Source organism: Sander vitreus, chromosome 17 (assembly GCF_031162955.1).
Source record: "Sander vitreus isolate 19-12246 chromosome 17, sanVit1, whole genome shotgun sequence".
Classification (NCBI taxonomy): domain Eukaryota; kingdom Metazoa; phylum Chordata; class Actinopteri; order Perciformes; family Percidae; genus Sander; species Sander vitreus.
In genome coordinates this window covers 1893044-1904520 of record NC_135871.1, presented here as the reverse complement: position 1 = coordinate 1904520, position 11477 = coordinate 1893044, and positions in this window count along the sequence as shown.

Here is an 11477-nt window from a genome sequence, read left to right as displayed (position 1 = left end):
ATGAACGTGTCATAAACATTATAAACAAGTCTTAAACGTTTATGACGTAATGCTTTTTTTAGTGTCATTCGGTTTTTGTCATGACAAGTTATGGTTAGGGCTAGAGTTAGAGTTAGGGTTCATGTGTCATGACTGTGTCATGAGAGTGTCATGTCACTCTTATGTAGATACCTTCAAGTGTTACCCTTTATTTGAAGGGGTGTGCATAAGAATGATATGACACTGTCATAACTATGACATGACAGAAATTTAGAGCTAACTAAATAATACTTACATTATGTTTGGCGTGTCAATATCAAGTTGTCATAACAAAGACATTGACAGGCTATATTGTTGCATAATATCTAGTTTTCATAACACAGAGATTGTCGTGATAACAAACATTTCAAACAACACTAACTTAGCATTAAAAGTGTCATAATTTACAGGATGACACTTAATGACAACAGTCATGAACATTCAAAAGACTCAATGTTCATGACAGGTGTCATGTTATAGTTATGATGGTGTAATGTCAGTCTTATGCACACCCCTTCAAATAAAGTGTTACCAAAATGGGCCAGTGCAATATTTCAACATGCTTAACATGCTCAAGTTAGTCAGTGGTTCAAATAACACTTTATTTTTTACTTTATTTGTCTGTCACAAGGACTTAGCCTTTGAACAAGCCAGTTGTGTTATGCATGCATCTATTTCTACATGCATGTGTGTATCTATGTCTGTGTGTGGCTGTGCTTGTGTGACCTGGGAGTGAACTCATAAACGAAATAATGCAATATGGCAGAGCCTTTTCCTGTTCCTCCTTGTCTAAGCCTGCAGACACACTTCATGTTCCTCCGTGTTTTCACACTAACGCTGTGATTGAGATCAGCTTTCAGGCAGCGCGGCCTGTTTGACAAGACTGCAGTTGAAAGATGAGACTGTTCAAATGATCCTTTCACTTAATACTTTCAAAACAGGTGTGATTCACACACACGTTACAATGGGTAGGGAGTGGAAAGGGTAATTATTCGTTATTATTGTCGTGATCATTATATCAGCTTACATTATACAAAGCTGAGAAGGTTTATTTAATGTTGTAATGAGTACTTGGCAGCACATCCAGCAGGTTCTAAGGGTGCTGGCCTTTGGGTTTCTCTATACAATGTGGGCATTGATCCAATATAGTGAAGGCACTGAAAATGAAAGCCTTCCTACTTTAAAGGTATGTTGCATAAAATATGAATTCTACACTTCCCAGGTCTGCAAACTCCAGTGAGATGAAAAAAGTGACCCCTGTAGGGGTGTCTGGGGATAGAAGAAAATGTTTCTGGTTTAAACTACTACTTACTCTAGAGCTGCAAAGATTAATCGATTAATCGATCAGTTGTCAACTATTAAAGTAATCAACTATTTTGATAAGTTAATAATCGGTAAAAAAATAAATCTGATTCCAGCTTCTTAGATGTGAATAATGTCTGGTTTATATACTCCTTTATGACAGTAAACTGAATATTTTTGAGTTGTGGACAAAACAAGACAGCTGCATTTGGAAAACACTGATGGTCATTTTTCTGAAAATAACGATAAATAAAGATTAATCATCAATGAAAATAATCGTTAGTTGCATTCCTAGTGTACTCTGAGATTAAAATAGAATTAAAAAGATAAGTGTATCATGTTTTCTAGTCTGTCTAGTAGTAGTAGTCTCTGTTTGGAAGAAATTGCAGCATTTGTTTACACTACTGTATGCAGTAATACACTGGGGGCTCAATTTTCAATATATCAAAAATCTGAATACTATTTTTGTGGAAGACAAGAGATAAGGTTTCTGAAGTTTGCATGGGACCATGGATTTCTTAGGAAGAATAATAATAATAATATGACAAAAACAATAGGGTCCACGCAGCTCGCTGCTCGGCCCCTAATACTAATAATAATAACGTTATTTATATAGCACCTTTAAAAACAGAGTGTACAGCTCAACAGTGGGGCCAAATAGTTGCAAGACAAAACTTGGTGAATAGAAACAAGAGGCAACACATGCAAAACATAGTAATAAGGAGACAAAACAAGCATATAGATATATAATAAATAACAATAGCAATAAAGGAAAAACAGATCAAAAGAAACAGTAAAATGAGACAGTGAAAAGAGAAAATGATCTAGGGAGCCAGTGTGAGAAGAATTTCAGCTCTTCTGAAGAATAGACGTTCTTCGAGACACTAGCAGTCTGCAGGATTTTCACTAAGAAACAAAGGTTCAGGTTTTTGATGCAGATGGTTATACCAAACAGCTGCAATGCCTTGATTTGCTAACATCCCATAGAAAAATGGGGGGAAATATGCTTTGCTTCACATTGTGGTCTCTTAGCTGTCACTGTGCTAAACAAAGCTAACATTAGCTCACGTCAACTTTGAATAGATTTGGACACAGTAACACTTTATTTCAGTAATTCATATACATGCTATTGTCATTTCTTAGCCTTTCACTCAGGCTACATTTACATTGCTACGTTTTGGTTTAAAAACGAATATCTTCTGCCAGAGGCTGAGTGGCAATCGGGAGAGTCGGGACTTTTCCCGGTGGGCCGGTAGTGTTTCGAGGCCGCGAGGGCCGGTCTGATAATAGTTATACTGTGGTGGAAGTTTTTCGATGCAGCAGGTGTAGATGTTTTAAAATAGGAAGGAAATGGAATTGTGAAACAAAAATAAAAGAACAGTTGATTTTTGATGTCAAAGAGATAGTCGTAGACTGAACCAAGTTAGGTTTTTGTATTTTATTAAATATATCTGCAAATATAGGAAGCACACGGTTTCACAAGAGGCACAGCAGCTCAGTGTGAAAAGTGTCTTCCATGAGTGAACAGAAACACTGAGCTTAAATACATCTTCAGAGTGACAGCACACACGCACTTGGCTTAACATGACTCTGCATTTCTAACAGGCAATCTGATACACAGAGAAACAATGTCAAACACAGGAGACACCTTGGAGCCATTTCGCCTCTCCCCCCCTGTACAACTTTCACCCCCTGGTTACATCTCCACTGGCATGGGAGAACTGAATCTGCACATAGAGATGGTGTACTGTGACCTTATCTAAACAAGGCCTGTACGCATTCGTCTCCAGACTTTGTGTACGCAATCTTCATGTGGGAATGAGATCAATTCCCTTCCAGCATTGTGAGAGAAACAGAGAAAGAAATGAAACAAGAATATTAAGAATCATGCTTAAATGTAAATGTGCCATTACAATACATTGCAAGTTCTTAGCAACACTCTCTCATTCCCCCCTCTCATTCCCCCTGCTCTGGTGTTTCCCCCTCTCATTCCCCCTGCTCTGGTGTTTCCCCCTCTCATTCCCCCTGCTCTGGTGTTTCCCCCTCTCATTCCCCCTGCTCTGGTGTTTCCCCCTCTCATTCCCCCTGCTCTGGTGTTTCTGAGCCTCTAAACCGAAGACATTTGGAAACACTTCTGACCCGTTTTGGTTTGGAGTCTGCGGGGTTGTGTTGCAGTCTTAACGGCCGCGAACGGAGACCTTTGGCAACGCTGACACTGACGGCAACGCTTCTCCTCCTGATCTGATGGGTCTTATCGGTCACGACGTCTCGTTCTCTGAGACTAAGCTACTAATGTTGCCATGGCAACTACCAGCAGCGGAAGGAGTCTCCACGCTGCCTCCTGTTTATGCCCAGTATACCAGAATGTTGATGAGATATGAGGTTTGGGTGTGTTAGTTCAGAGAGATTAGTTCTTCTACTGCACGGAGTTCACTTGTGGCTCAAAACTCTGCTTAAAAACCAAAATGTAGCGGTGTAAATGTAGCCTAAGAAATGACTAATTCCAGACACCCATCCACCAGGCCATAGTGTTGAGGTTCTTCATACTGTGCTTTGGGCCCCATGTTGATGCTGTGTGTAAAAAAGCACATCAGCATATGCCCTTTTATCATAAGCGTTTTAAGCACTCCTGTTTTGTGCTAATGTTCCCATCATCTTGTAGATGATCTCATTACTAGCTTCTCAAACTAGTGCAGGATGTTTATAATGAAGCCTTGCTTCTATCAATCTTTGAAAACATGTACTACATTAAAGGTCCCATGGCGTTAAAAATGTCACTTTATGAGGTTTTTTTAACATTAATATGAGTTCCCCCAGCCTGCCTATGGTCCCCCAGTGGCTAGAAATGGTGATAGGTGTAAACCGAGCCCTGGGTATCCTGCTCTGTCTCTGAGAAAATGAAAGCTCAGATGGGCCAATCAGGAATCTCCTCCTTATGATGTCATAAGGGGAAAGGTTACCTCCCCTTTCTCTGCTTTGCCCGCCCAGAGAATTTGGCCCACCCATGAGAAAGAGAGAGACATCATGACATCAAACGAGCAAAGTGGCAGTTGGTCAAGGCCACACCCCCACCCTCCACCTTGCCCCCCCTCTCTCCACCTCAATAGCATTTAAAGCTACAGACACAGAAATGGCACATCCTAAGGAAAGCTCATTGTGGGACTGGCTCTAGTGGCTGTAATTCTGCACCAAGGCTGAATTTCGGGAAAGAGACTTCAGATACAGTATTAGGGGACCACTAAGGTCTATATAAAAGAGACTTCAGATACAGTATTAGGGGACCACTAAGGTCTATATAAAAGAGACTTCAGATACAGTATTAGGAGACCACTAAGGCCTATATAAAAGAGACTTCAGATACAGTATTAGGGGACCACTAAGGCCTATATAAAAGAGACTTCAGATACAGTATTAGGGACCACTAAGGCCTATATAAAAGAGACTTCAGATACAGTATTAGGGGGACCACTAAGGCCTATATAAAAGAGACTTCAGATACAGTATTAGGGGACCACTAAGGCCTATATAAAAGAGACTTCAGATACAGTATTAGGGGGACCACTAAGGCCTATATAAAAGAGACTTCAGATACAGTATTAGAGGGACCACTAAGGTCTATATAAAAGAGACTTCAGATACAGTATTAGGGGACCACTAAGGTCTATATAAAAGAGACTTCAGATACAGTATTAGGGGACCACTAAGGTATATATAAAAGAGACTTCAGATACAGTATTAGCGGACCACTAAGGCCTATATAAAAGAGACTTCAGATACAGTATTAGGGGACCACTAAGACTAAGACCACTAAGGTCCATAAATATTGGGACATCGACACAATTCTAATCTTTTTGGCTCTATACACCACCACAATGGAGTTGAAATGAAACGAACAAGATGTGCTTTAACTGCAGACTTTCAGCTTTAATTTGAGGGTATTTACATACAAATCAGGTGAACGGTGTAGGAATTACAACAGTTTGTATATGTGCCTCACACTTTTTAAGGGACCAAAAGTAATGGGACAGATTAACAATCATAAATCAAACTTTCACTTTTTAATACTTGGTTGCAAATCCTTTGCATTCAATTACAGCCTGAAGTCTGGAAGGCATAGACATCACCAGACGCTGGGTTTCATCCCTGGTGATGCTCTGCCAGGCCTCTACTGCAACTGTCTTCAGTTCCTGCTTGTTCTTGGGGCATTTTCCCTTCAGTTTTGTCTTCAGCAAGTGAAATGCATGCTCAATCGGATTCAGGTCAGGTGATTGACTTGGCCATTGCATAACATTCCACTTCTTTCCCTTAAAAGACTCTTTGGTTGCTTTCGCAGTATGCTTCGGGTCATTGTCCATCTGCACTGTGAAGCGCCGTCCAATGAGTTCTGAAGCATTTGGCTGAATATGAGCAGATAATATTGCCCGAAACACTTCAGAATTCATCCTGCTGCTTTTGTCAGCAGTCACATCATCAATAAATACAAGAGAACCAGTTCCATTGGCAGCCATACATGCCCACGCCATGACACTACCACCACCATACTTCACTGATGAGGTGGTATGCTTTGGATCATGAGCAGTTCCTTTCCTTCTCCATACTCTTCTCTTCCCATCACTCTGGTACAAGTTGATCTTTGTCTCATCTGTCCATAGGATGTTGTTCCAGAAATGTGAAGGCTTTTTTAGATGTTGTTTGGCAAACTCTAATCTGGCCTTCCTGTTTTTGAGGCTCACCAATGGTTTACATCTTGTAGTGAACCCTCTGTATTCACTCTGGTGAAGTCTTCTCTTGATTGTTGACTTTGACACACATACACCTACCTCCTGGAGAGTGTTCTTGATCTGGCCAACTGTTGTGAAGGGTGTTTTCTTCACCAGGGAAAGTATTCTTCGGTCATCCACCACAGTTGTTTTCCGTGGTCTTCTGGGTCTTTTGGTGTTGCTGAGCTCACCGGTGCGTTCTTTCTTTTTAAGAATGTTCCCAACAGTTGATTTGGCCACACCTAATGTTTTTGCTATCTCTCTGATGGGTTTGTTTAGATTTTTCAGCCTAATGATGGCTTGCTTCACTGATAGTGACAGCTCTTTGGATCTCATATTGAGAGTTGACAGCAACAGATTCCAAATGTAAATAGCACACTTGAAATGAACTCTGGACCTTTTATCTGCTCCTTGTAAATGGGATAATGAGGGAATAACACACACCTGGCCATGGAACAGCTGAGCAGCCAGTTGTCCCATTACTTTTGGTCCCTTAAAAAGTGTGAGGCACATATACAAACTGTTGTAATTCCTACACCGTTCACCTGATTTGGATGTAAATACCCTCAAATTAAAGCTGAAAGTCTGCAGTTAAAGCACATCTTGTTCGTTTCATTTCAACTCCATTGTGGTGGTGTATAGAGCCAAAAAGATTAGAATTGTGTCGATGTCCCAATATTTATGGACCTGACTGTATGTGACCTGTCAGTGCACATGATTGCCAGTTTAGTTGCAAAAAGCTAGTTTGAACAGGGAATAAAGCAGAACTGGTCTGGACCAACTGAACTAAACTACAGGGGTCTGTTTCAGAAAGCAGGTTTAGTGAAAACTCTGAGTTTGTTAACCCTGAGATGAGAGAAACTCTGGGTTTTCTGTTCCAGAAAGGAAGGTTAATCAAACCTGAGAGAGAGGGGGGTAACTCCAGGCCGTTTCAGAAAGAGAGGTAACTTCACCTCAGAGTCAGTTACTATGGTAACTGAGTCTGTGAACCTAACCTGGTTGGGGCAGGTTTTCTCCATCTGACACAGCACTCTTTCATTTCCTCATTCATTCATTCAGTCTGTATCAGGCGCATTTTAGACCATTTGTTATCTGCATGAATAAAACAACGTGTTGGTTTATTAACTGTGTTAGGCAGACTATAAAAGGTTTTTTTTCTCTAACCTGGCATGTCCTTGTGTCGACGAGCCCGTTGATGAAGAAGCTGGATTACTTCATTAGTTAAACATACGTCTGAGATGATATTGAGGACCGACTATAGATGCATTTTCATTTCCAGATAACTACCTATTTGAGCGGTATGGTTTTTCTTCCCAGTCTATCAGTTATGTATCCTCCATAACCTCATCCGTCCTCATATCACTAACGTCACCCATCGTGGACATGCTCTACATCCCAGCACATTCTTTGTGTCTCATTATGTTTTTTGTTAAGGCCACTGTATAGCAAAGCGCCGTCAGAGAAACGTTTTTTAAACGTTTTTGTAGTGTTCCCTGGACACAAACCAGTAAGAGCCATTAAAAAGGAGTTCCACAGGATTGCAGGTGAATGATGTAAACCCTTTGAAATAAAAGATTATGAATTATAATTCTGTTAATGATGGAGCTGCAGCCTCAGAATGGGATTAGTAGGACTGGGGCGGCCTCTAGCTCACCCAGTAAGAGCGTTCGTCCCATGTCGGCTGAGTCCTGCAGCGGCGCAGGGTTTGACTCCGACCTGTTGCCCTTTGCTGTGTGTCATCCCCCGTCTCTCTCCCCTTTCATATCTATCCACTTTCAAATAAAGGGAAAAGCCCCAAAAAATAATCTTAAAAAAGGAGGGGACTTATTCACCCACAGGATTGCACCTAAATGAACTAGATTATAGGTTGATTGCCATTTCACCAGAAATATTATCCTTATGATTAAATATGATATTAATTCACTCTATTAGATCTTATGTATTTACTCTAGCAGCAATTTTCTCCCACGCAAATTCCCTCTCTTTTGCAGCAGCTGCTGTTTTTTTTTTTTTTTTTAACTAAATGCATGTTCAAACTCGCTGTATGTGCGCATGAGTATTTCCGCCAACCAGTTTGTTTGTGGTTGTTGCCATGGTGAATCGTAGTATCATGACTCCATTCCTACTGCCTTTTTATAGTGGGTGAGTGAGTGAACCTACTCTGAGTTGATTGAACCAACTCAAATCAGCTGTTCTGGAACCGAAAACTCAGTTTCTCCATCTCAGGGTAAATCTACTCAGAGTTCAGGGTTAGACTCAGAGTTTGTTAATCCTCCTTCCTGAAACGGACCCCAGGTGGTAACCAGGGCCAAACATGGTTTCTGTCATTGTTATTACGCTGATATTTGTGTGTTCATCATTTAATTACACTCACTTAAACCGCAGGTGGCTTTGCTCCCCAGTCCCATCGTCTCTGTGGACGTTCTCTCCTCTCTTGCTGCTCAGTCACACGCTCATTTTGAAATGGTCTGTTTCACTCATTCCCAGGTGGCTCACATCGGTGCTAATTGGCACCGGGGGGGGGGGGACTGCGTTAAAACTCCAAAGACCACGGCTACTAAAGGTTAGCCTAGCCGGTGACAAACCTCCTTTTCCCTACGTGTTGCGTTCAACGTGAGTGTGAGACTAACCAGCGTGGGAGATGGGTTTGCTTGGTGTCACTGACTCACCTCAGACTCTGATAGTTCGTGTTCACAAACTTCTTACTCTAAGGTAACAAAACTGGTCACAATAATGGTTTGATTTTGGCATTCAAATTCATTATTCAGCCAGTAGTAATTAAAACCTTTGTGCGGTCTTCCCGTCAACCTTTTCGACGTTTTTGACGTCATTTCATTTGTTTTTGCTTTTTCCAACGCTTTAAATTGTAAAATTTTTCTTCTTTACGTTTTCAGCGCTAATTTCTACGTCCTATATTTTATAATATATATATATAAAACAAAAAACGAGAATGGGTCAGTTTGACCCTAAGTCAACACAAGGGTTAAAAACTAACAGAATGAGTTACAAAATGCCTTATTGTACATGCATGAAGATTTTTATCTAATGCAGTGCCCACTCAAAATGTGCCTGTTTGGAACAGGCTACTGTTGGTTCGGGAGACTAATTTAGAGCCATCTTTAATCAGAATAACTCATTGTTTATTTAAACCTGAGGATATCTTTATGCTTGCATGCAATTGCAATTTATGAATGAATTTCTTTAGTTATCTTATCAATGAATCAAGTGGAGAGGACAGGTGTAGTCACACATGTGCGCGCGCTGTGTGAGAATCTGCCAGGTGCAAGGTAGCAGTGAGAACGTGGTATGAAGTTTCATTGATTTTAGCATTTTCACAATAAGCAAGTGGAATGAATTTGATAATGAAGCATTGACATAGTGCTCTGACGAGTTCAGACTGAAAACTCACCTGTTCAGACTGAAAACTCACCTGTTCAGACTGAAAACTCACCTGTTCAAACTGAAAACTCACCTGTTCAGACTGAAGACTCACCTGTTCAAACTGAAAACTCACCTGTTCAGACTGAAGCTCACCTGTTCAGACTGAAGCTCACCTGTTCAGACTGAAGCTCACCTGTTCAGACTGAAGCTCACCTGTTCAAACTGAAAACTCACCTGTTCAAACTGAAAACTCACCTGTTCAGACTGAAGCTCACCTGTTCAGACTGAAGCTCACCTGTTCAAACTGAAAACTCACCTGTTCAGACTGAAGCTCACCTGTTCAGACTGAAAACTCACCTGTTCAGACTGAAAACTCACCTGTTCAGACTGAAGCTCACCTGTTCAGACTGAAGCTCACCTGTTCAAACTGAAAACTCACCTGTTCAGACTGAAGCTCACCTGTTCAGACTGAAGCTCACCTGTTCAAACTGAAAACTCACCTGTTCAAACTGAAAACTCTCCTGTTCTGACTGAAGACTCACCTGTTCAGACTGAAAACTCACCTGTTCAGACTGAAGCTCACCTGTTCAGACTGAAGCTCACCTGTTCAAACTGAAAACTCACCTGTTCAGACTGAAGCTCACCTGTTCAGACTGAAGCTCACCTGTTCAAACTGAAAACTCACCTGTTCAGACTGAAACTCACCTGTTCAGACTGAAGCTCACCTGTTCAAACTGAAAACTCACCTGTTCAGACTGAAAACTCACCTGTTCAGACTGAAAACTCACCTGTTCAGACTGAAAACTCACCTGTTCAAACTGAAAACTCCCCTGTTCAGACTGAAGCTCACCTGTTCAAACTGAAAACTCCCCTGTTCAAACTAAAAACTCACCTGTTCAGACTGAAAAACTCACCTGTTCAAACTGAGCGTTATAGTAAGTCAATTTAGATAGTTATAACATTGGAGTGATTGATTGTAGAGTGGGTGGAGGTGGTGAAATATGCACTAGTTTAATATTATAACTTAATAGTATAGCTAACGTTATTATTATGCCTTAATAAAGTTTCACAATAATAAGGAATACATCTATTTTTGTTATATATTGCTATTGATATGGATTAAGAGTGCATGTCTGAGACTTATAAAAGTAAACAGAAACAAACCTTATGGGTTGAGCATTTTTAGGCTTTGTGATTATTGTATTACTGTTAACTATTATACCTGTCTATATTATGTTGCAGAACAGCTGATTTTGGATTCATGGCAAAGGGAGATGGAAGATTGAAAATGCAAGGTAAGTTTGAATGGGCTAGCATTAAAAAAAAAAGGAATCATACTAGGCTAAATGTTAAAGCATACTAATATATGACGCATGGCGCTTGGCCGTGGCTTGGTAGCATTGCATTTCCCCCGACTCATTTCCTGGTTCTCCTTCTCCATAAACAACATGAAATCAAGGAGAGGGTTAACTTCTCCTGCTCCAGATTTCCCACCGTGGTCAGAAAGAACAGGGGAGACACTTTGTTTCTTCTCTCTAGAGACCTCGCTCTACCACACACAGCTACCGGCCCTGCTATTCTCTTAGAGAGATCAACGCACACACCAACGCACGCAAGTACAAACCTCAGGCCACTTACGTAGGCTACGGTGAAAGCTCTGTGTGGAGCCTCTGCAGAACCATAAGTCTCGACGGTGAATAGCTTCAGAGCGAGGACTCTATTTCTCTATTTCTTGTAACCCTGTCTAATTTCTCTCTGTGTCTGTCCTCCCCAGTTATCATCACCTCATCTCCGTACCCAGTCAGCTGGCCTCACCATCCGGTCCATCACACTAATTTCACTTCTGACAACGTTTTAGGCGAGATATTAACTGTTTAGATTTCAAATATAGGCAGTCTTACGAAAATTGATGCCGAATTGACAATTTACTTCAAAGTTTTCGGAGTTGAGAAGCTCCATGAAGTGAGGCTACAGCCAGCAAGCGCCTGCCCCAGCCGCTAGCTCGTCGCTGGGCCA